The sequence below is a fragment of the Schistocerca piceifrons genome, chromosome 3, assembly GCF_021461385.2.
Source record: "Schistocerca piceifrons isolate TAMUIC-IGC-003096 chromosome 3, iqSchPice1.1, whole genome shotgun sequence".
NCBI lineage: Eukaryota > Metazoa > Arthropoda > Insecta > Orthoptera > Acrididae > Schistocerca > Schistocerca piceifrons.
The window spans coordinates 886,008,388-886,034,671 of NC_060140.1; the positions used below are offsets into that span (position 1 = coordinate 886,008,388).

A 26,284-nucleotide genomic window follows, 5' to 3' on the forward strand; every position below is an offset into this window, starting at 1 on the left:
GTAGTTTATCCTGTAGTGAAGTAGAAGTGGATAGTTCCTGTGAATTATTATGGGTGGAGGTTACACTAAACAACCGAACTAGGTTAATAATTGGCTCCTTTTACCGACCTCCCGACTCAGCAGCATTAGTGGCAGAACAACTGAGAGAAAATTTGGAATACATTTCACATAAATTTTCTCAGCATGTTATAGTCTTAGGTGGAGATTTCAATTTACCAGATATAGACTGGGACACTCAGATGTTTAGGACGGGTGGTAGGGACAGAGCATCGAGTGACATTATACTGAGTGCACTATCCGAAAATTACCTCGAGCAATTAAACAGAGAACCGACTCGTGGAGATAACATCTTGGACCTACTGATAACGAACAGACCCGAACTTTTCGTCTCTGTATGTACAGAACAGGGAATCAGTGATCATAAGGCCGTTGCAGCATCCCTGAATATGGAAGTTAATAGGAATATAAAAAAAGGGAGGAAGGTTTATCTGTTTAGCAAGAGTAATAGAAGGCAGATTTCAGACTACCTAACAGATCAAAACGAAAATTTCTGTTCCGACACTGACAATGTTGAGTGTTTATGGAAAAAGTTCAAGGCAATCGTAAAATGCGTTTTAGACAGGTACGTGCCGAGTAAAACTGTGAGGGACGGGAAAAACCCACCGTGGTACAACAACAAAGTTAGGAAACTACTGCGAAAGCAAAGAGAGCTCCACTCCAAGTTTAAACGCAGCCAAAACCTCTCAGACAAACAGAAGCCAAACGATGTCAAAGTTAGTGTAAGGAGGGCTATGCGTGAAGCGTTCACTGAATTCGAAAGTAAAATTCTATGTACCGACTTGACAGAAAATCCTAGGAAGTTCTGGTCTTACGTTAAATCAGTAAGTGGCTCGAAACAGCATATCCAGACACTACGGGATGATGATGGCATTGAAACAGAGGATGACACGCGTAAAGCTGAAATACTAAACACCTTTTTCCAAAGCTGTTTCACAGAGGAAGACCGCACTGCAGTTCCTTCTCTAAATCCTCGCACAAACAAAAAAATGGCTGACATCGAAATAAGTGTCCAAGGAATAGAAAAGCAACTGGAATCACTCAATAGAGGAAAGTCCACTGGACCTGACGGGATACCAATTCGATTCTACACAGAGTACGCGAAAGAACTTGCCCCCCTTCTAACAGCCGTGTACCGCAAGTCTCTAGAGGAACGGAGGGTTCCAAATGATTGGAAAAGAGCACAGATAGTCCCAGTCTTCAAGAAGGGTCGTCGAGCAGATGCGCAAAACTATAGACCTATATCTCTTACGTCGATCTGTTGTAGAATTTTAGAACATGTTTTTTGCTCGCGTATCATGTCATTTCTGGAAACCCAGAATCTACTATGTAGGAATCAACATGGATTCCGGAAACAGCGATCGTGTGAGACCCAACTCGCCTTATTTGTTCATGAGACCCAGAAAATATTAGATACAGGCTCCCAGGTAGATGCTATTTTTCTTGACTTCCGGAAGGCGTTCGATACAGTTCCGCACTGTCGCCTGATAAACAAAGTAAGAGCCTACGGAATATCAGACCAGCTGTGTGGCTGGATTGAAGAGTTTTTAGCAAACAGAACACAGCATGTTGTTATCAATGGAGAGTCGTCTACAGACGTTAAAGTAACCTCTGGCGTGCCACAGGGGAGTGTTATGGGACCATTGCTTTTCACAATGTATATAAATGACTTAGTAGATAGTGTCGGAAGTTCCATGCGGCTTTTCGCGGATGATGCTGTAGTATACAGAGAAGTTGCAGCATTAGAAAATTGTAGCGAAATGCAGGAAGATCTGCAGCGGATAGGCACTTGGTGCAGGGAGTGGCAACTGACCCTTAACATAGACAAATGTAATGTATTGCGAATACATAGAAAGAAGAATCCTTTATTGTATGATTATATGATAGCGGAACAAACACTGGTAGCAGTTACTTCTGTAAAATATCTGGGAGTATGCGTGCGGAACGATTTGAAGTGGAATGATCATATAAAATTAATTGTTGGTAAGGCGGGTACCAGGTTGAGATTCATTGGGAGAGTGCTTAGAAAATGTAGTCCATCAACAAAGGAGGTGGCTTACAAAACACTCGTTCGATCTATACTTGAGTATTGCTCATCGGTGTGGGATCCGTACCAGAGCGGTCTGACGGAGGAGATAGAGAAGATCCAAAGATGAGCGGCGCGTTTCGTCACAGGGTTATTTGGTAACCGTGATAGTGTTAAGGAGATGTTTAATAAACTCAAGTGGCAGACTCTGCAAGAGAGGCGCTCTGCATCGCGGTGTAGCTTGCTCGCCAGGTTTCGAGAGGGTGCGTTTCTGGATGAGGTATCGAATATATTGCTTCCCCCTACTTATACCTCTCGAGGAGATCACGAATGTAAAATTAGAGAGATTAGAGCGCGCACGGAGGCTTTCAGACAGTCGTTCTTCCCGCGAACCATACGCGACTGGAACAGGAAAGGGAGGTAATGACAGTGGCACGTAAAGTGCCCTCCGCCACACACCGTTGGGTGGCTTGCGGAGTATCAATGTAGATGTAGATGTAGAAATATTGAGCCACGCTGCCTCTATACTCGTCCGTAATCTCGAAAGTATTGCCGGTGCAGGATTTCGTGCACCAAGTGACCTCTTCATTACGTCCTATAAATGTCCGATGTGGTTCATGTCGGACGATCTGGGTGGCCAAATCGTTTTTCTCGAAATTTCCAGAATGATTTTCAAACCAATCGCGAACAACTGTGTCCCGATGAGGTGGCGCATAGTCATCCTAAAAAGTTCCATCATTGTTTACGAACATGAAGTTCATAAATGGCTGTAAATGGTGTCCAAGTAGCCGGACATACCCATTTACAGTCAAGGAGTGGTGCAGTTGGATCAGAGGACCCGGACCAATCATGTACCAGTTGTACCCGTGTGAAATGAGCGTTAAGATACAAATGTGTCGATAGGGAACATTTGTTGTGAACGAGCCTTAATTTTTTTTGGTGGTTGGTATGACATCTGTCACAGATATTTAATATACATCAAGTCATGGAACAAACAACATCATATGTTTTCATCTCATTAACAATGTTCAATTTTGTACCAGAAAGTGATGATTTGCGGAAATCAATAATTTTTTTGTTTTCATTTGAAAAAAAAGTGCTGCAGAGTCGCATCGAATGCTTGTCGAGGCATATGGTGATCATGCTCTATCAGAAGCAACATGCTAAAGATAGTTTTACCGGTTCAGAAATAATGATTTTGATGTAAGAAATGAAGAACGTGGAAGACCATCAAAAAAGTTCAAAGAGCCGAATTGCAGGCAATATTGGATGAAGATGATACTTTGAGTCAGAAGCAAATGGCAGCAATACTAAATATTGCACAACAAACAATTTCTAACAGTTTGAAAGCTATGGGAAAGATCCAAAAGTGTGGAAAATAGGTGCCACATGAATTGAATGAAAGACAGATGGAAAACCGAAAAACCATTTGTCAAATTTTGCTTCAAAGACATGAAAGAAAATCAATTTTGCCTAGAATTGTTACTGGCGATGAAAAATTGATTTATTTTAAGAATCTTAAACGGGAAAAATCATGGGTTAATCCGGTACAACCATCAACATCGACTGAAAAACCAGATCGATTCGAAAAGAAGACAATGCTCTGTGTTTAGTGGGGTCAGAAAGGTGTGGTGTATCATGAGCTTCTAAAACCCGGTGAAACTGTGAATACTAATCGCTACAGACAACAAATGATCAATTTGAACTATGCATTGATCGTAAAAAGACCAGAATGGGCCAGAAGACATGGCAAAGGAATTTTTTTACACGACAATGCACCTGCACACAAAGGAAAACTAGTTCAGCTGAGAGATGCTACCCCACCCGCCGTATTCACCAGACTTGGCCCCTTCCGACTACCATTTGTTTTCATCAATGGGACACGCATTGGCTGAGGAACACTTCGATTCCTACGAAGAAGAAAATTGGGTATCTGATTGGTTTGCTTCAAAAGACAAACATTTCTATTGGCGTGGTGTCCACAAATTGCCAGAAAGGTGGTCAAAATGTATAGAAAGCAGTACTTTGAATAAAATGTTTTTACTTTTCAATTAAAAATTAGTGTTTGTTATTCACAAAAAAACGCTCATTTCATACCGGTACACGGTATAAATACAGCCCACACCATTATGGAGGTACCAACAGCTTCTACGGTGCCTTCACCAGCTTACATGGCGCCTTGTTGACAACTTTGGTCTACGGCTTCTTGGGGTCTGCACCACACTCGAACCCTATCATTGGATCTTACCTACCGAAATCGGGACTCATCAGAGCAGGTCACGGTTTTCCAGTCGTCTACGGTCCAGCCTATGTGGTCACGAGCCCAGAGAGGTGCTGCAGCCGACGTCGTGCCGTTAGCAAAGGCACTCGCGATGGTCGTCTGCTGCCATAGCTTATTAACGCCAGATATCGCCGTACAGCACTAAAGGATTCGTCCCACATTGATTTCTGCGGTTTACTTGACGTAGTATTGCTTGTCTGGTAGCACTGACAACTCTACGCAAATGCCGCTGCTCTCGGTTGTTAAGTGAAATCCGTCGGCCACAGCATTGTCCGCGGTGAGAGGCGAAGCCTGAAATTTCGTATTCTAGGCATACTCAGTGGATCTTGGAATACTGAATTCGCTAACGATTTCCGAAATGGAATGTCCGATGCATCCAGCTCCGTCGTGTAGCCATAATCATAAAAAGTACAAAAGACAGTTCCGCCAGTTCACTGCCGTTTTATAGCTGGTGTAGGTGATATTACCGCCATCTGTATGTGTGTATATCATTATGCCATGAGTTTTGTCACCTCAGTGCAGTAAAGGGCGCGAGGAGGAGGTGCTTCAAATGGGTATGTAGGTTCTGCCACTCTCGTTTTTCATGTATGGATCATGACTCGAACACGTAAATAACACAGCTTAGCGGGGAAAAAATGAATGCCAAGCGACGTTATGTAAGCCTACACGTTATCACGCAAGATCAACAGTCGAGTTGCGAGTGTCAGCCATACTGGTGCCACAGCGACTTCAACGAAGTGTCAGGCGTGGACATGCACAAAATAAAAGCCACACGAAGCCACGAAGATATTAGAGTGGTCGCTAATGACAGAATCTCGAGCACAATAGTGCGGGAACACACGGATGAGCCAAAATGGGCGTCAACATCAGGTGTGCGGCGCACCCAAAACCTACTGTGCACGCCGACATTTCCAGTAGGATAAGGCGATCTATGGATATAGAGCCCATGAAGACACCAAATGCACAGAAGTTGCGATGTGAACGCGCCGAAAGAGAGGGCTACGAGATCCAGACTATGAGGGAGAGCAGTGGACCAATAGGAGCGGGTTCCAGCTCTTCTGTGGTCGGCTTTCACACACTATTGGCCATTAAAATTGCTACACCAAGAAGAAATGCAGATGATAAACGGGTATTGATTGGACAAAGATATTATACTAGAACTGACATGCCATTATATTTTCACGCATTTGGGCACATAGATCCTGAGAAATCAGTACCCAGAACAACCACCTCTGGCCGTAACAACGGCCTTGATGTAGGTTTTCGTAGGGATCGAATGAAGGGCAGAGCCACAGGTCGTAACACATCTGAAATGTAACGTCCACTGTTCAAAGTGCCGTCAGTGCGAACAAGAGGTGACCGAGACGTGTAACCAATGGTACCCCATACCATGACGCTGGGTGATACGCCAGTATGGCGATGACGAATACACACCTCCAATATGCTGTAACACTACGCTCTGTTAATATGTAGCACTCTGCGCAGCGAAGATGAGTCATCTGTGCGCGCACCTGACGCTTGTTCCGCAACGACACGTTGCGTCGTTCCACGCCTGTCTCTAACCTGTCTCGTAATTTTACTGTCAGTCCGGTAACATTTCTTAAATCGGGGCCAGTATGTACTGTCCGCTTCCGTTTGGCCTGCAACGTTCGCGGAAATCAGTTTCCCGCATCGTTATTATTTTGCGCGGTGTACCCTCTACCGCGACCTAGATAACTTCCTCTTCCTCTTCCTCTGCCTCTACCTCTCTGTATCATATTGACGCGAAACCCATCGCCGTCATTTCTCTCGTCATTATTACGATTATTTCTATTACCAAAATTTTGATAATTTGCACGACTTTCGCGCCAGTGGTCTTCGTCTTCGACCCTTTCGAGAAACGCTTGGAAGCTACGATGATTGCTTCCCACGTATCTCTTTCAATCTTCTGGAAGCTTTTTATATAGCTCCCATACTATTTCTGAATCGGATCTTCTCCTCTTAAATGTGTCAACTTTCGGTACCAATATTCGCAGAAATCTTTCAAAGAATTCCTGCCCCTGTTATCATGAAGTTTGGCCATGATAAACTCGCGCCACAAATGATCCTGTTTTTGTTCGGACCAATATTCTTCCGTAAACTTTTGCTTAAATTCTTCGAACGTCATTCGTTCGGTATTCAAATTAATTCCCCAGCGCTTAGCGTCACCTGCTAAGGCGCTAATTACTACGTTTATCTTTTCCTGATCAGACAAGTGTTCAGGAAATATCCTCTCGCAATTTTTGATGAAATCTAACGGATGCCATCCGTTATGTTTCTTGGCGGGATCAAAGCGTTCCTCACCTTCCAACAGCTTCGTAAGTGGTGTGCCATTACAGACAACACCAGGTCTATCTTTAATTTTACTCTCAAGATCGAAAATTTTGCCCTGAATTTTCGAAGTATTTTGTTCACCTAAATCTCTTTCAGTGTCTGAAACTGCCTTTTTCAATTGTGAGATTCCGTGTTGACGTTCGTTTACGATCTCAGTTTGAAGACCGAAAACTTTTTCGTCTACTTTTGTTTCAACCAGAGGCTCTACTTTCTCTTGGATGTTGAGGATTTCAACATCAAACCTACTGTTAATGTTGTCAATTTCCCCCAGCATAGTATCCATATTTTTGTTAATTGTGTCAATTTCAAATTTCATAGTATTTACTACAGAGCTTAAACTACCCACTTTTTGTTCTACCTGTTCTATTTGTTTACTGATTTTAATTCCTTGTTCTTCGACCTGTGCTTTAAGCTGATCATTCTGTGTCTTGAGCTGATGGCTCTGTGTTTTAAGCTGCTCGTCAAAGTGTGTTTTAAGCTGACTAACCTGACTGCTAACTTGTTTTTGAAGCTGATCATTCTGCGTTTTGAGCTGCTCACTCTGTCCTGCAATTTGTTTGGTTAATTGTTCAAATAAATCGTTCATGCTTAAAATTTTCACACTGTTTTGTTCTACGGAATCGGTGTGTTCCGATCCTACTTCAAAAGTTTCTTTCGGTTCTTTCTTTATCTGTGGAGAATCAAACATGTCAGTGGATTCATTCACATACCCACTATCGTCTACAAAGTCATCCTCTACTTCCTGTTTTATTCCTTGCTGTGTTCGAGACGATCTCGAAATTTCAATCTGTTCGTTAACGTGTTCGTGATATTGTATGTACGCCAATTGTCTTCCGCTAACGCCATCTGTTATCTGGCCGCGTAAACTCCTGCTATTGCCATGCGCATCTTCCATTACGCTCGGCACATCTACCGTGTCTATTTTCCTGTCCATACTGAATGCAAATTACATGACACTACCGTACTTGACGTTCACTGCTATTTACTTTACTAAATATTATTGCAATTCGTGCCACTGAACATCCACTGTTCGGTATTCACATTAATTTGTGACCGACAACAACTGGATGTCCTGTCACCGGGAAGCCACTTGTAACCCTACGCTCTGGCGCACGATACTTATTAAAGCCTGTACTATGGTAAGTTGACGGGCTTCACCTTATAAGAAAGGATTTTGGTACATATGTTGACCGCGTGTACCTGAATGGAGGCAAAATCAGACTTCCACCCACTCAGTAACAACAATGATACGTCAAGCAAGTCTGAAGTGCAACTACACGTTAGGACGGACAAGAAACGACACAGCAGATGCTACTGAATTGTTAATAATACGGTCGCCAGCCTAATTAGGCATTAACTGCGTTTCTTCCCTGTACAAGTTGAAGTACGTGTATGCAAAATCACACGTAATAATACTGCATAATATGGTAAATTTTAGAACCAGAAAATCTACTGAACTAATAATTTCACTTTCTGTACTAATATGGACAAGCCATAAATACACAACAATACACTATAATGTTTACTACAAACTTCGTACTGTCTATAGATCTGATTAAAATCGGGCATAGGTTACCCTAGAAATAGCACTTTAGAAACACACATACAATGTCAATTTTCAAAAAGGTAAAACACTAATAAATTTTGGTTTTATATTGACTTTAACTTTGCTGGTCAAATCAGTTCAGTACACTTCAGAATTTAAATAAATAGAAAAGGGGGGGGGGACCCTGAAACTGTTATGATCACTGTACTGAAATTTTTTTATTATCGAAATCGTTAAGCACTCAAGATTTCCAATATATGAGTTACTACTCTTTTTGTCTTATTTCTTGCTCATTTAACTACCATTATTTTTGTCTCAAATTAATTAGCCTTCATTACTAAACCAATTTCAACATAGATAGGTCTGCAGGTAATTATTATTAACATAAACTTTAAATCTTCATCTCGGGACACTCGGATTGCACATGTGGAAAGGACCCTGTCTAGGTTAGTGATGAGGATAATTAAATGATAGGACAATTCTGGTAAACGTTAAGTTGTTATTGAACAGTAAGGAACAAAAGTAACACTGGTCCACACGAATACAGCACTAAAAGTTTCAACCTGTTCGTATCGATGCGGCGGTTGGCAGGCGGCGAGATGGCGAGGCGCAGAGCACACATACAATCACAGCTATGGCTCTTGACGTATCGGCACTTTTACTTCTTCATAGCGTCGCAATATTTTTCCATTTAGTGCCTATGGAATTCTGTCATGCTGTATAGTCGTCGGAAACGGCACATTCGAGGCTCAATGAAACTACGTCTTTCAGGAGAGCCTCCTCGATCCAGAGCGAGTTTCTCAGACCGATGCCCAACTCCGACTACTACTGCTGAGCCCGTTATGCCGTACAGTGCCCGTGTGCATTTTCCCGCGCTCGCCTGCTATCCGTCTTTTACCGCTCCCCTACATACAGGGTATTCACCAGAGGTTTTGCATTCTACATATCCTAATACATTGCCTACGTATGGACCAGGCGCACAATTACAACTTTAACCTCTTACAACAGTTTCAACATTTCTTACATTTCCATTTTGTTATAATATTGCTTGCAATTTGACATAAACATTAATATTGACATCGAAAATTGTTTACACTTTCTTTAACATAATGACATGAAAAGAGAAAAGAAATGAAATCAGAACATCGCTTACACTAATTCATCTAAAATCAGAAGAAAAAATTATTATATCTACAATAGTATAACGTTGTTGTTGTTACAATGCGTTCACTGCGATGTCGCCAAACACTGATGCGACCATCATGATGCTGTAAACAGAACCTGGATTCATCCGAAAAAATGACGTTTTGCCATTCGTGCACCCAGGTTCGTTGTTGAGTACACCATCGCAGGTGCTCCTGTCTGTGATGCAGCGTAGCGTCAAGGGTAACCACAGCCATGGTCACCGAGCTGATAGTTCATGCCGCTGCGAACGTCGACGAACTGTTCGTGCAGATGGTTGTTGTCTTGCAAACGTCCCCATCTGTTGACTCAGGGATCGAGACGTGGCTGCACGATCCGTTACAGCCATGCGAATAAGATGCCTGTCATCTCGACTGCTAGTGATACGAGGCCGTTGGGATCCAGCACGGCGTTCCGTACCAGGTCGGTTTGACAGAGGAGATAGAGAAGATCCAAAGAAGAGCGGCGCGTTTCGTCACAGGGTTATTTGGCAAGCGTGATAGCATTGCGGCGATGTTTAGCAAACTCAAGTGGCAGACTCTGCAAGAGAGGCGCTCTGCATCGCGGTGTAGCTTGCTGTCCAGGTTTCGAGAGGGTGCGTTTCTGGATGATGGATCGAATATATTGCTTCCCCCTACTTATACCTCCCGAGGAGATCACGAATGTTAAATTATAGAGATTCGAGCGCGCACGGAGGCTTTCAGGCAGTCGTTCTTCTTGCGAACCATACGCGACTGGAACAGGAAAGGGACGTAATGACAGTGGCAGGTAAAGTGCTCTCCGCCACACACCATTGGGTGGCTTGCGGAGTATAAATGTAGATGTAGATGTAGATGTAGATTACCCTCCTGAACCCACAGATTCCATATTCTGCTAACAGTCATTGGATTTCGATCAACGTGAGCAGCAATGTCGCAATATGATAAACCGCAATCGCGATAGGCTACAATCCGACCATTATCAAAGTCGGATACGTGATGGTACGCGTTTCTCCTCCTTAAACGAGGCATCACAACAACGTTTCACCAGGCAACGCCGGTTAACTGCTGTTTGTGTATGAGAAATCGGTTGGAAACGTTCCTCATGTCAGGACGTTGTAGGTGTCGGCGCCGGCGCCGACTTTGTGTGAATGTTCTGAAAAGCTAATTATTTGCATACCATAGCATCTTCTTCCTGTCGGTTAAATTTCGCGTCTGTAGCACGTCACCTTCGTGGTGTACCAATTTTAATGTCCAGTAGCGTAGTACCCGCTGTACCAAGACAGCAGGAGCCGCTAGAGGCCACAGGCTGTAACCGGCTGGCTTCAAGTGAGGACACTCACGTTGGTGATGCTGCAAATATCGTGAGTCAAAAGCTAGTGAACTGTTAACTAAAATCCATGTGCAGGTAATGTGATATACACAAAATGTGTTTCTCGGTATCTTACAAAATAATAACAGAAAGTAATTTTTATTCGTTTAGGTAAAAGTAACAAAAGTTATTCTTTCTCTGTAAATTATTTAGTTACTAGCCTTGGAATTTCCCTTAGAAAAATTGATAATGACTGTGCTGGTAAACTTCTACGTTATTTGATACTGAAACAGCTGAGTAAAACTAAACGTACTCAGACAGTTTTCTCTTGACTTATTCTGATCGTGTCTAAACTGACACAATATTTTAGCGCAACGCAATCTGATTTTCGATAATCCATACAAAAGAGTTGCCCTGACTAACAATTACTTATACTTTTCATGAATCACTTACCTCACAAAAATCTTCGTTACTCGAACTACTGCAATACAGCGAGCGCCAATACTGCCAGCTAAATAAAAGATTCTAACTACTGAAGGCATTAATTACTGACAGTCATAGTTAGCAAATGAAACATTTTGATAGAGAACAAACCTTAATAGTGTTCAAAATCGTAACATGCAGTTTTAAAAATTTCCTTTTTCTGGCGGACACACGTCCAGATCGACCTCTCTCCACATCCAACGGCCCAACTCTGCACAAGCGAATATTACAACAATGAGTCCAGCCAGCCATAGACTGCACACAGCGCAATCAGCGATTTTCATACAGAGCACTACTTGGCGTCACAAAAATGAAAACCTAAACAGCCTACTTACAGCCTTTTAATCGCGGCTTCGCCCAGATGTGTGTACTCCACTCTCACTGCACCATCCTCCGTCCCCTACATGTATCAACGTCCTTCTACTCACCTCTCTCTCTGACCATCTCCTCGTCCCCCCTTTCTCCATCCCTATCCTCCTTCCTCTTTCTTTGTTCACCTCATCTTCCCCACTGTCACTATCCATTTCCTCCTTCCATCTCTCTGCTCACTGTGCCTATCCACATGTATATCCCTTGGAACGTATTTTAGTACTACTGCATAACATGATGTTCATCCAGGGTAGCCTAAATGTTAGGGGTTACGAATCCTCCTCACCCACACCCCTAACCTTATGGCAGTAAGGTGATAAGGTAGCAAATTTGGCTGAAATCGATCTAGTGTTTAGGAGGACATGTAGAATATTCACATACACTTACAATCATCCATTTTCATATGTGTGTATGACATGATTTTCCAGGAAGTTACAGCAAGAAGTTCAAATGGTTCAAATGGCTCTGAGCACTATGCGACTTAACTTCTGAGGTCATCAGTCGCCTAGAACTTAGAAGTACTTAAACCTAACTAACCTAAGGACATCACACACATCAATGCCCGAGGCAGGATTCGAACCTGCGACCATAGCGGTCGTTCGGTTCCGGACTGTAGCGCCTAGAACCGCACTGCCACTCCGGCCAGCACAGCAAGAAGTGGTATTTTTATTCAAAATATTATATTTTTCTCTCTTGTAACTGATGTGTTAAAGTATTGTTTAGGTGAAACAATTTTTTGTGCAATCTTCTGGACAAATTTTGATGTACATTAAGTGTATTCGCCATTTCGAATGTGAACAACCGTCACCTGAAGAACGGACTGATGACAATGTAAATTTGTGCGAGACCGGGACTCGAATGCGGAATTCCCCTTATCGCAAGCGGTCGCCTTACCATTTGGCTACCCATGCAAATTGCCATATGTCGTCAGCCACGCATCTGGGCATGAATAGCGCACGGTTACCCAAATGGTAAGGCGAGTCCTGATCCGGCATAAATTTACATTGTCGTCATTCATTATAAAACTGATGATTGTTCATATTCGCAATTGCGAATGCATTTAATGTATTTCATAACGACTGTAGTCGTAGCAGTGCCTGTTCCTTTGGACATGTATGCATGTTCAGAGGAACTTAGCATCGTAATTCAGAATAACACAGCCACTGCAACATCGTATCAAATTTTGGTATTTACTTGATTTAGGGGTTCATAATATGAGACACTTAAAGTAGTAAAGGAGGTTTGCTATTTGGGGAGCAAAATAACTGATGATGGACGAAGTAGAGAGGATATAAAATGTAGACTCGCAATGGCGAGGAAAGCATTTCTGAAGAACAGAAATTTGTTAACGTCGAATCTAGATTTAAGTGTCAGGAAGTCGTTTCTAAAAGTATATGTATGGAGTGTAGCCATGTATGGAAGTGAAACATGGACGATAAATAGTTTGAACAAGAAGAGAATAGAAGCTTTCGAAATATGGTGCTACAGAAGAATGCTGAAGATTAGATGGGTAGATCACATAACTAATGAGAAGGTATTGAATAGGATTGGGGAGAAGAGAAGTTTGTGGCACAACTTGACCAGAAGAAGGGATCGGTTGGTAGGACATGTTCTGAGGCATCAAGGGATCACCAATTTAGTATTGGAGGGCAGCGTGGAGGGTAAAAATCGTAGAGGGAGACCAAGAGATGAATACACTAAGCAGATTAAGAAGGATGTATGTTGCAGTAGGTTCAAATGGTTCAAATGGCTCTGAACACTATGGGACTTAACATCTGAGGTCATCAGTCCCCTAGAACTTAGAACTACTTAAACCTAACTAACCTAAAGACATCTCACACATCCATGCCCGAGGCAGGATTCGAACCTGCGACCGTAGCGGTCTCGCGGTTCCAGACTGACGCGCCTAAAACCGCTTGGCCACACCGGCCGGCTGTTGCAGTAGGTACTGGGAGATGAAGAAGCTTGCACAGTATAGAGTAGAATGGAAAGCTGCATCAAACCAGTCTCAGAACTGAAGAACACAACAACAACAAGAATATGACCTGCATAACATTTTCGTATATTTGGATAAATACCCTGAGTACTCGTGAAATTATATGTTTTTTTGTTCTTTTCAATATTAGCTACTTAACGGGGCTTATATATTTTTCACCAGAGATGAAACACAATCTAAAAAGGCTTTATGGATAGGGATTGATGATTTTGATGCTGTGTGCAAGAAGGAAAATAGCTCTTTCTGACCATTGTTTTATTAGTGTGGAAGAGGGTGGAAGTCATACACGCATTGGTATTGTATTTTGGTTTGACTTTTAGGTTGTCTAGCTTGGTTGAAATTTTTATCTTAAATTAGTGACAATAATTACTAACGTTATTCATCAGAATTATTAAATACAATCATACACACATTCTATTATTGATTAAATTGTAATGAAAAATAATAATACTATGTAGAAATCGAACTACACCAGGCACTCTGCCGCAGTTCTTAACCATCCTCTATTTATCTGTACGTGCGTTACAGTATATAGATCGGCAAGATTCAATGGGGAACGATATTCAGGAGCAACGAAGATTATTTAAAACTGCTGTTTGGACTCAACACAATGACGAAAGTATTAAAAGTTGCCACCAGTTTTTATAATTGTTTGGTAGGTCCCACTTCTGCCCGATAATGTGGACGTTTCGCACCAGTAATCTTCCTATTGAGGAGTTATAGTTTTTAGTATTTCAATCCGAAACTGAGTACCAAACAGCCCGAAGTTCTACCAGTATGAATTGAAATTTAGTCATAAATTTCTACATTAAAGATAAAAGCGCAACAAAAATCTAACTTCTAACTACAGATCTACCGATCAGAGTTTACATTTCCCTGAATGTTTCCTAGTAAGTCTCTAGGTCAAGGTGCGAGAGCTTAGAGGTCAGAGGAGGGGGGAAGATGTCTGATACGCACATTGTGGCGAAATTTAAAGAACTGAATAGCTTTATTAAAAACGTTTATTCCTGAATTGCATTCAAAACACATTAAAAACCTAACGCCATAATTCCTTAATAACAAACTGTAATAACTTAATGAGTAACATTATTCAGCAAGGATTGCAACATGGACATGCAATTGCTCACACACAAAGATTCAGGCTCACAGAATATTCGAAAGGAAAGATCACCGTAATGACTGAATCATCAAAGCAGACTTGTGACTCTTACTGAAACGGATCATGAAATTCAGGACACATGAGGCAGGAAGTCAAATGTGGGCGATAAAGAACAGCTTCTGTTCCAGCTGAATCTACCTGATACGAAAGCAAAAATATGACTTTCGAGAATCCCACCTTGTTCCCAACAGCAGGGGCTGATCGTTATATGGAAACGTAACTCAGAATTGAACTAACTCCCATTCAAAACTGCAGTTCAGATATGCACAGAAGCTGCACATCGGACTTAAGAAACACCAACTCTCCATTGCAATAATCAGCAGCCTGGTAAGTTCTGTCCAAAATCTAAGCTGCCTTGCCACCAAACACTGAGACCAGGCAGGCCTGGTAGGGTGCACTGACCAATAATCAAGACGGATTTGCAAGTAATAGCGAGCGTTTCCTCCAGTCAGAAGTCAGGAAAGACAACGCCTGATTCTTTCGCCTCAAACTTTTCCACTCGGTTTAACTTCCGAAGTCCGAACACAGCGTCGCCTCCGTGCGAGTTCGGAAGAATCAACCACGGCGCCGCACGTTTAAAACGCTTGGCAGACGTATTTCGCTATTGAGCGGCGCTACTGATCAGCTTCGAAGATAACATCCAACCGCATTTCTCAGACTTCTACTGCGAACTTAAACCAGGAATTTCCATCTGAATTCACCCAGTCGCACACGTTATAATTGCACTCACATTCTTTTGGTCCAGCGATCATGAATGTTTATGTCATGTGGATATGATTACATAGTGTACTCAATATCAAACACCGTAACAATTAGAATAAAACACACTTAATTACAGTTACCAGCGTTATCTTCCTCCCTGGCATATAAAATACAGGAAGTCTCAGGAGGAGAAAAAAATGTCCTGCCTACTTGATCAAATCACGAAATTACAGAACTTCAAGGTTACATGAAAAGTTGACTAATTCATGCCTCTTAATATAGCTATATGAAGATTCTAAGAATGTAGCATTTGATCAACATTAAGAACGTTCGTGAAGAGCGCAACAAGTCACAGAGACTTTTTAAAGGCTTTATTTTACGTCGTTACCAGTTTTGGGTTACCATGACACTGTTCATATGGCTAATGTTTCCATTTGCAGTTAGCTTAGTAAACTAGTTTAACATTCCATGGATTGTTTGTATTATTACCCGCAGTGATGAGGAACGAGTCATTTTACGTTCACATTACTCATTCATATGTAAATACGGCTACATCGTGACCGTTTGCAATGGTTTCAAGTTAGTTATTCCTATCCATCACCTTCTGCACATTATAAAAATGCAAATGCTACGGAATACGGGGAATTATCATGCAGAAAATTTTTCGAATTTAACTCCGCTGTCTGTCAGACATTTTATGTCATGGGATAAGTGATGAAAAATTCCGATGCAGCATTATTATGCTAAACACAATGTCACCTAACGAACGCCACCTTTCTCGTATTGTAATTATTTACATCAATGCTGCTTTTGAGTTGCAGAGGGTTATTTGCAATAAACTTCACAAGGGACTAAATAATGGGTGACGCAAAACTCAAAAACGCCTAACTCCATAAACTGTTGTCTACAATGTGATAGTTGGTGAGCACTAAACACCATTCTTACAGCTTCCTTGGAAGCTATGAACACTTTATTTCTCAAAGATGAGTTGCACCAGAACACTATACCATATTACATTTTTAATGAAAGTATGCAAAATATGTCAACTTACTAATTTGTATCTCCTCAAGATTTACCTTAATTCGAAGTCAAAATATGGTTGAACAAAGCTGTTTTAAGAGTTGCACATTCTATGTTGTTTTCAGTTTCAATTCTCGACAATATGGACATCTAAAATTTTTAAAGTTCCCGTCCTAGTTATCACTTCCTCGCCGTGTCTTACACTCATCAACCGTGTAGAACCTCTGGGGGTGCACAGTTGACTATGATGTGTCTTCCTTGAAATCGAGAGTTGGATTATTTACAGAAAACCTCTCAGTAATACTTTTCGTTCTTTTGTTGTTGTGTGTATGTTTGGAGTGAGTACAGTATTAGCGTCATCCGCCAAAAGTACTAATTCTGATAATTCTGTTGATGATAAACATGACTGCCCGAAAGCGGCCATGGCATTAAAATGAAACTTTTTACAAGTATTTGTGGGTGTTTACGTTCTTCACCAACAATCCTCAAGGCCGTGGAGCTGAAGAAGATCCAGAACGAATAAAATAACATTAAGATTGCTAAGAAATACAGAACAATATCTACTGAAGCTTTGTGGGATCTACGAGGATTTACACCAACAACCATTAAACTTTGGATAATACGGGGATAATCCCAAAACTAATGTCTCCTATTTTTTTGTAAGTACAGAACTCTGTTTGTGTGGCAGTTGGTCACGCTGTTATGAAGAGTGCTTCACGCACTGTGTGTAAACATGCGCAAGCCGCGCTGAGGCGCTCAGTCTTGGCTTGGCAGGATGGAGCTCCCGTTGGATGTTACCGCCAAGTGCGAATTGTGCGCAGTTATTCGGTTTTTTAACACAAAGGGAATTGCACCGATTGAAATCCATCGCCAATAGACGGAAGTGTATGGTAAGTCGTGCATGGATGTCAAAAGTGTTATTTATTAAGTGGTGTAGAGAATTTGCAGCAGGTCGGACCGAAATTCACGACAAACAAAGGGAGCGGGAGACCGTCAATATCTGAGGAGACAGTGTTGAAGGTTGAGCAAAGCATGCGTGAAGATGATCTCTGCACGTTGGTTCCTGAGGTTTCCCGAAGCACCGCTCACAGAATTTTAACGGAAACATTGAACTACCGGAAGGTGTGCGCAAGATGGGTACCACGCATGCTGACTGAGAACCACATGCGGCAAGGAGTTGATGCGTGCCGCGCATTTCTTCACCGCCTTGCAGCCCAACAGAACAACTTTCTGGACTCAGTTGTCACCGGTGACGAAACCTGGGCATACCACTTTACTGCTGAGACCAAGTAACAATCACGCCAGTGGCGGCATCCTTCTTCGCCAAAGCCGCAGAAATTCAAACAAATGCACTCTGCCGGCAAAGTCATCACAACAGTTTTTTTGGGATCGGAAAGGGGTATTGTTGGTCGACTTTATGCCCACTGGGACCACAATTAACGCTGACAGGTACTGTGAGACTCTGAAAAAACTCAAACGGGCAATTCAGAACCGGAGAAGAGGAATGTTGAGCAAGGGCGTACACATTCTCCATGACAACGCTCGCCCACACATCACTCGGCAAATCGTTGCTCTCCTGCAACAGTTTCAGTGAAACATATCAGCCACCCATCCTATTTAGGGGGATCCTGTTCGGTCTGTTTAACATGTATCTAATTACAACTTGTATGTGATTCTGTGGGTGGTTTGAGGTTGCAATTAAGGTAATGTCACTTATTGTGTGTTGAGTGAGTTTTCTTGGACTTCATCTACTGTGAACTTCAAGTTTTTGTGTACAGTATTTATGTCTTTCTGTAGTTGCTGTATCCTATTTTTAGATTCATCTACTATGCATATTACTTCATCCATGTATCTGTACCAGTAGAAGATAACGTAGCTTTACTTTGTTATTATGCCAGCAAATATTAATTTCTCTGTATGATACATGAAAATGTCGGCTAATGTTCCTGAGAAAGATGAACTCATGGGTAAATCTTCTTCTTGTATGTAGTACTCTTGGTTGAATTCAAAATAATTTTGTTGTGTTCTTAAGTAACAATTTTATTCATTCATCTGTGTGTTCATGGAGTAGTTGGTAGCACATTTTCAGGTTTCCTTCAATTATTTTTATGGTTTCATTAACTGGCATGCAACTGTACATATTTTCTACAACAAAGGTGAGCAGTGTTGCTCTCTTATACGTTCTACTAGTATTTCTTATTGCTCTGCCATTTTCTAGTTTATAGTAGTGGGTGAGCTGTGACTGCACTTATTTTGCTAGTAGCGATGTAGGAACTGCTCTGAAATTCACTATTAGATGGGCTGGATAATATTCTTTGTGGACCTTTGGTTGACATCTAATGTTGAGGGCTTGAGGATTTTGTTGTACAAGTCTCTGTTTCTCTCTGTTGTGTACTCTATATTTTCCAGTTTCTTTTTAACATGTTTTTTATGTTTTTTTGATAGTGAATTCTTCTTTTGATTTTTTCTAAATAGTCTTCTGTTTTCATGAGGGAGACACTATTACCTTTGTCAGATTTTCTTATAGTGACGATTTTGCTTGCAGTTTTTTTTAGATTTTTAGCTTTTGTTTCATCACAATTATATTTCAATTTATTGTTAACTTTTTTAATTTGTGTTACTATGTTTTTAATATATTCTTTTATTAAATCTGTAGTTAGGCCTGTGTTTACATTACTGTTGTCATTTTTTGCTTCTATTGTGGGAATATATTCAGATTCTATAATGAGATCTTCTATCTGTCGTTCATTTATTGGTAAGTCAAAAATGGGATTTACACCTTCTTCTAAGAACTATTGTTCGTTTTTATCTAGTTTAATATCTTTAAGATTGACTACCCTAGGATAGAAATGGAGTGTGTGGACGTGTTTGTTGCTATGGGATTTTGTTCTGTCCAATTTGAGATTTCCAATTTCCTTATTAGGCTTTTATTAGTCGCATTTTGTTTATATCTCTGGATGTGCAGCATTCGACTTTTTCCACAACTGAAGCGAAAATAGCAGAATTATTTAATTTTTTGTGCTAGCTGAAGGTGAATTTAGTATAATTCTTGGCTTAGTTTCTGTTTCTTTCGACACAGTGACTTAATTTCGTGTTTCAGGCATGCAAAATATGTTCAAATGGCTCTAAGCACCATGGGACTTAACATCCGAGGTCATCAATCCCCTAGACTTAGAGACCGAGCGAGTTGGCGCAGTGGTTAGCACACTGGACTCGCATTCGGGAGGACGACGGTTCAATCCCGTTTCCAGCCATCCTGATTTAGGTTTTCCGTGATTTCCCTAAATCGTTTCAGGCAAATGCCGGGATGGTTCCTTTGAAAGGGCACGGCCGATTTCCTTCCCCATCCTTCCCTAACCCGAGCTTGCGCTCCGTCTCTAACGACTTCGTAGTCGAAGGGACGTTATACAACACTAACCTAACCTAACCTAGACTTAGAACTACTTAAACCTCACTAACCTAAGGACATCACACACATCCATGCCCGAGGGGAGATTCGAACCTGCGACCGTAGCAACAGCGCTGTTCCGGCTTAGGCAAGCATTTTTAGCGTCCTGTCTGGTAACTGTTGGTTAGAGCCATTTGATGAAACAAGTTTAAACTGACGCTGGTACTTTACATGCACTGAAGTGCGCTGTAGACCTAATTGTCTTCTTCCAACACACCACAGCCCTTATATAAGAAGCTAAAGAAGCTAGTTCACTCAGGTAATATTGTTGTTAAGAATTAGGTACACCAATGCGCCAATCATGAGAGAAAAATTAAGCACTGTAATTTTTTAAACTAGCAGGTCATTCGACGAAAGACACGAAAGGCAGTTCATTAAGCTTATCCATTACGGATGCTTACGAACACGTTACTGCTTATTCAATGCATATATGGAAATCTGTACCAGCCGTTTTTTTAAATTTTGTATTCCGTAAACCGGTTTTCGAAACTTTTCATTCTCATCTGCAGACGGAAGGAGTCTCATCTGTAGGTGGTGTATAGGAGGTTACATGACTCAGTAACAAGAAGACAGAAAATGCTGTAATGTATCGCCATCACCACGAATAATACCTATACAAGGAAGGCAACGTTTTTCCACAGGATGCAGAGACTGAAAATAACTCCTGTCAAAAATTAAACAGTGTGAATGTTGCGATGGATTCTTTTGAATGATATTCGCTCATCAGTTCCTCCATCCGTGTTTGTGATAGATTGTTTAATCCTACATGTCTCTTCCTGCTGCAGGTAGCAGAAATAAGATAGCTTTTGTTGGTTACAGTAATATACTCCCACAATAGAATGGTGCATCCAGAGGTAGATAATGGCTAAGTGCAAATTCGATAAAGTATTTGTTTGACGAAGGATAATAGAGGAATTTGGGATAGAGCATAATGTCCTCTCAGTTCATAGCTTCATTACAAAGAAATCAATCTCGTTGTTACTTAATCCCACCGACGTTTTAACGTATTTCTAAACTGCATGACTTTCTGACGTTCAGCTATATGCTACGACTGTGCTTTTTATTTCGAAATAACATACCAGTGCCCATTTTCTGGAAATACATCCACTCACGAACCAATATTTACAGATAAGAGCAAATGTAATTACTTGCAGCAAGCACAAGAAGGATGGAAGATTGGATTTAACGTCCCGCCGACATTAGAGACGGAGCACAAGCCAGGATTGTGTCAAGGAAGGGGAAGGAAATCGGGCATGCCCTTTGAAAGAACCTGTCCCGACATTTGGCTGCAGTGATTCAATGAAATCACGGAAAACCTAAATCTGGACGGCCAGATGTGGGTTTGAACTTCCGTCCTCCCGAATGCGAGTCCATTGTGCTAACCACTGCACCACATCGCTGGGCACTCGCAGGAAGTGACCACTAATAGTGTAGGTGACCACTAATAGTGTATACAAGGGTGACTCAAACCTTTTGAGGCAGATTGAAACAGGTGGTAGTGGGTCCACAACTGATTATATTGAGACGAGAAACCAGTAGTCGGAAATTCACATTTATTGTTTTGTGGAACTACACAGCTCACACGACCTAACGACAACGTAGCTCATAGTATAAGAATTGTTCAGAGCGACGACCACCAGTTCAAGGCATATATTGCAATGTCTGGAGTGAGGACAATCCCCATGCCACCTACTTGGGTTACCACCAGCAACAATTCTCTGTCAATGTATGGGTATGGGCGGGCGGTGTCCAGGATCACATAATAGGACAATATTCGCTATCATCCTGTATTATTAACCCGTATTAACTGGTGTTCCTGTTAGATGTGCTGCAACAGTTCTTGAAGATTTACCCCATGTTTTCCGCGAAAGTATGTGATTCCAACACGACGATACACCAGCCCACTCCGATGTTAGTGTCTACGAGCACTTCAACAACACGCGCTCTCATTGTTGGATTCGAAGGTGACGTCCTGTCGCATGGCCAGCGCGATTGCTGGATCTCACACTCTGAAGTTTTTGCTGTAAGATTACGTCAAAATGTTGCTGTATCAGACCTCCGTGGAATCGGATGAAGACCTGTTTGCTAGGATCCAAGCTGCCTGTCTCCTGGTACCACAGACACCATGGACCTTTGAGAGAACGCGACTGAACTTCATGCGCCGTTGGCATGCATCCACTGAGACTCGTGGTCGTCACTTTGAACTATTTCTGTGATCTATGTTGTTGCTATGCTGTATACGCTTGTATGTCCATAACGCAATAAATGCCCATTTACGACCATTGGTTCCCTATGGCATAAAAATCGGTTGCGGATTCACTATCACCTGTTTCAATTTGATCCAGTAGGTTTGAGACGCTGTGTATGGAAATAAAGAATGAAGTACATACCAAATGAAATGTCGTGTGGCTAGGACCTCCCGTCAGGTAGACCGGTCGCCTGGTGCAAGTTTTTTGAGTTGACGCAACTTCGGTGACTTACGTGTTGATAAGGATGACACGATGATGATGAGGACAATACAGCATCTACACCCTGAGCGGAGAAAATCTCCGATCCAACCGGGAATCGAATCCGGGCCCCTTTGCCGGGTACTCTGTCGCACTGTACACTTTCCCTTTTCTTTTTCGTTGTTGATCGTTGTGTTTTGGTCGTTGCGGACGTCACATGACATCCGACAAGTTCGTTTGTTGATATTTCGACTCAGCTTTTTATTACAGAGGCCAACCAGCTCTCTGACCGAACACGCTGAGCTACCGTGCCGGCATTCACTCAGGTATCGGCTCGGACCTGAAGTACATCCGAAATAGATTAACTTTACAAGTTCTGCTGCAAAACAGATGGACACGTAAATCATTGAGAATTGTTAAAAAAAACCGTATCTTTCCAGTGATTGCATCTGTGAAAGGTAACACATCAGATAATCGGAACTGAACGAGTTTTAAGGTTGCATTGCGTTCAGATAAGGATTTTTGGTACGACTACTACTTGTATGACCATTTCCGAAATAAGTAAACAATCTTCAGTCATTAAATATCAGAAGCCACCCATCACAGACAGTCTTGCATTCAGCAGGTAATAGCTGTCCATTTATATTTCCTGTTCATCTCCTGCACGATATGCTTAGCGCGAACTTACAGACGTCGAATACAGAATGAAGATTTGTACAGGGCGACAATTATTGATCTATATGAAGTAAAATCGTCATAACTTCTCAACGATTTGCGTTTGGACGTTCAAACTGCACGGTTGGCCGCGGGGCATGATGAGAATGAGTATGCGCAATTTGAACGTGAAAGTGAACAAAATTGGAGCTTTTGGGGGACTGAGAATCCACATTTCGCCACCGTGAAGTCTCTTCTGTCCCAACGGCTGAATGTGTGGTGTGCAACGTCCGGTCATGGAATAATCACTGCGACATTCTCTGATCGCACGGTGCCTAACGAACGGTAAGTGAGGGCTTTGAAAGATGATTTCACACCCATTACCCAAAGTGACCATGAATTCGACGAGACGTGGTTCATGTAAGACGGAGCTCGAACCCATCGAAGCAGAGAGTGTTTGATGCCCTGGAGGAGCCCTCTGTCGATAGCATTCTTGCTCTGTGGTGCCCAGACACCACCGGCAAGGGCCTCGATTGGCCGCCGTATTCTCCGGATCTTAACACGTGTGGCTCGTTTTTGTGGGTCTATATTGAAGACAATGTGTACAGCAATAACCCCAAAACCATTGTTGAGTTGAAAAGAGCCATTCAGGAAGTCATCGAGAGCGTCGATGTTCCGGTACTTCAGCGGGTCATGGAGAATTTCGCTATCCGTCTGTTCCACATCATCTCATCAATGATGGCAGGCATATCGAACATGTCATAACCTAAATCCGAATAGCCCTAGTGACGTTTACAGTATGAATAAAGTTTTTGCAAACTGTATTTTGTAAGTAATTTACTCTTTTTTCATATAGTTCAATAATTGTCACCCTGTATCATTGGACAATGTATATTGTTAACTATTTGAAGTTTTTGTTGTCATAAGTATTGGTAAATAACATCAAACTGGTTTTATCGTTACACTGCATAACGAGTCTGGTAATAATCAATGAAAATGGAACCATTTAAACAGTACTCAGTAGATAGAATAATGTTTATTGACAAGTAGGAGTCCAGACAAAGTATACAGAAAACACATTTTGGCCAGGAGCTTTAGAGGGGATGTCCGTGTCGATGCCAAGTCGATAATGCCGTCACTGGATGATGCTGGAGTACAGTGTCAGGTCATCAGACGACATACGGGTAGTAAGCACCGTAGTAGACCTGCTCGCTGCCACGCAGGGTCTCCCTGGGTGCAGCAGGGATCGGCACTGGGCCAGGACGTGGTAGGGGCAGAGGGCCCGGCACAGCCAGAGCCGCGCACACCACAGCCAGCACCACAAACAGGAACACCTGTGGCAAAGAGAACATCTCTGGTCACAGACACTGTAGCACAGCCAACAACAAAACAGCAATATGTCTGGTAAATGATGTAATAAGAGAACTAGCCACGGAGGTATAATAACAGGAGATAGCACTAAAGACATGCGCTATGCGTTGCTTTAAAGCTAGCATAGCCATGTTAGATGCCCCAGTTTATTACTAGACTGCCGACTACGACTGTTTCTTGTTTTTAATTTCAATCTTTTGCTCTCAGAAGTTTTAAATAGAAAATATTTCGGTGGTTTCGTGAATAATACAGTGTGAAGAAGACGTTTATCTCATCCTAAACACATATGTGATCCAGTAATGCGACGCGTTTCGCATCCTTAATGAAACTTTCTCTTTGTTATACGTTTCGAATAACCAAGAAGAGAAGTGTGTTATATGAAAAGGGTGCTTTCGTAATCCAGCATTTTCCTTAATATGGACTGACGAAACTGATGTTCGGTCTGTGTCCTCCTCCCGAAACTGCTAAGAACATATTTTACTGTGTTTGGTAGGTTTCCAGTCTTTCCTTCTCGTAGCGTTCACTGAGAGAGCTTTCCGACTTGGATTGGTAGGAAATCTAAAGTCAAACTACAGAAATAGAACCACTACAGTAAAAGTAAGCACTGCAACCAAAATTCATGTATATAACACAAAACGAGTCTACTTACGAATGAAATGTGATTCAAATCAAATAGTTCAAATGGCTCTGAGCACTATGAGACTTAACTACTGTGGTCATCAGTCCCCTACAACTTAGAACTACTTAAACGTAACTAACATAAGGGCATTACACACATCAATGTCCGAGGCAGGATTCGAACCTGCGACCGTAGCGGTCGCGCGGTTCCAGACTGTAGCGCCTAGAACCTCTCGGCGACTACGGCAGGTCCAAATGTGATTCCTTTACAGTTCAGAGTGTAATCAAAATGATTAGTACGCCCGTAAATTATGTAAGTTCTCATTTTTTATCAAAGCGCTTCCACTAGAAGCTAATGTTCAGGACAACTAATATGACGGACATGGGCTTCAATTTTGTGACGTCATGACAGTTCCGCTTAATAAACCTCCATGAAACTAGCAGTAAAAACAGGAACACCTCTGGAAAAACAACAGTTTTGGTCACAAAAATTACATCGTAGCTAACACCTCAAATAGGAAGAGCACTAAAGAATAACTCTGGTCGGCACATCACGCAACGTACCGCAGATTCATTCAGTCACCGACAACATCATTCGTGATGCAGAAAGATGAACATCTCTAGTTAAGGATGGATACATTTTAGTAGTCCTGTATTAGGTATATAAGTTCTTGAGAACCTCAGAATAACGGTTTACAGGGAGGCGATTTGACCGAAAGAACGTTATCTAAGAGGACTATATAGCACGTCGCCTGAGAGATTAAGGCTGCCTGCTATCAACTTGTTGGACGCGTGAGTCCATTTGAGGCAGTCCTATCAAGGCACAGAGAGCCATGGAATGCGTTGAACATAGTGAGATCTGCAGCTTCGGGAAACTAAAGAACAGGAAATGCGGCTTTACCCTTTTGCGAGTGTTGCTAAGCTGCACCACATTGCTGACATGGTGTACCACTGAGGTCCAAACTGTCGTTTTAATAACGTTTAAGAAATGTCTCTCTTCATACATTTGTAATGTCCGTCTTCAAAGCATCCGTTCCATACAATTTACTCACTTCAATGTATTATTTTATCTAAATTGTGCACACGTTAGCTTTTTATGCAATAGCGCTTTTATCATCAAACTGTGATTCTCCTAACGCGAGTAAAATAAACAAACATTCAATATCTTTCTCACTGTCCTTGTATTACTGTGGTTTACAGAATGTTATCAGTAATGAATCAAAATTATAAACAAACCAAAATTGGAGCAGCCGTCAAATGACTTCCTATGAATTGGTACTAAT

General features: G+C 41.8%; 1 long non-coding RNA gene across 1 annotated transcript in view; it reads right to left on the reverse strand.

Moving 5' to 3' along the window:
- Window positions 1-24,029: 24,029 nt before the first annotated feature.
- The window catches only part of LOC124788034, a 113,942-nt gene continuing 111,687 nt past the window's right edge, over window positions 24,030-26,284 (reverse strand). Inside the window, exon 3 of the long non-coding RNA XR_007016050.1 lies at window positions 24,030-24,346. This is a non-coding gene — a long non-coding RNA (uncharacterized LOC124788034). The remainder of the gene's footprint in view (window positions 24,347-26,284) is intronic.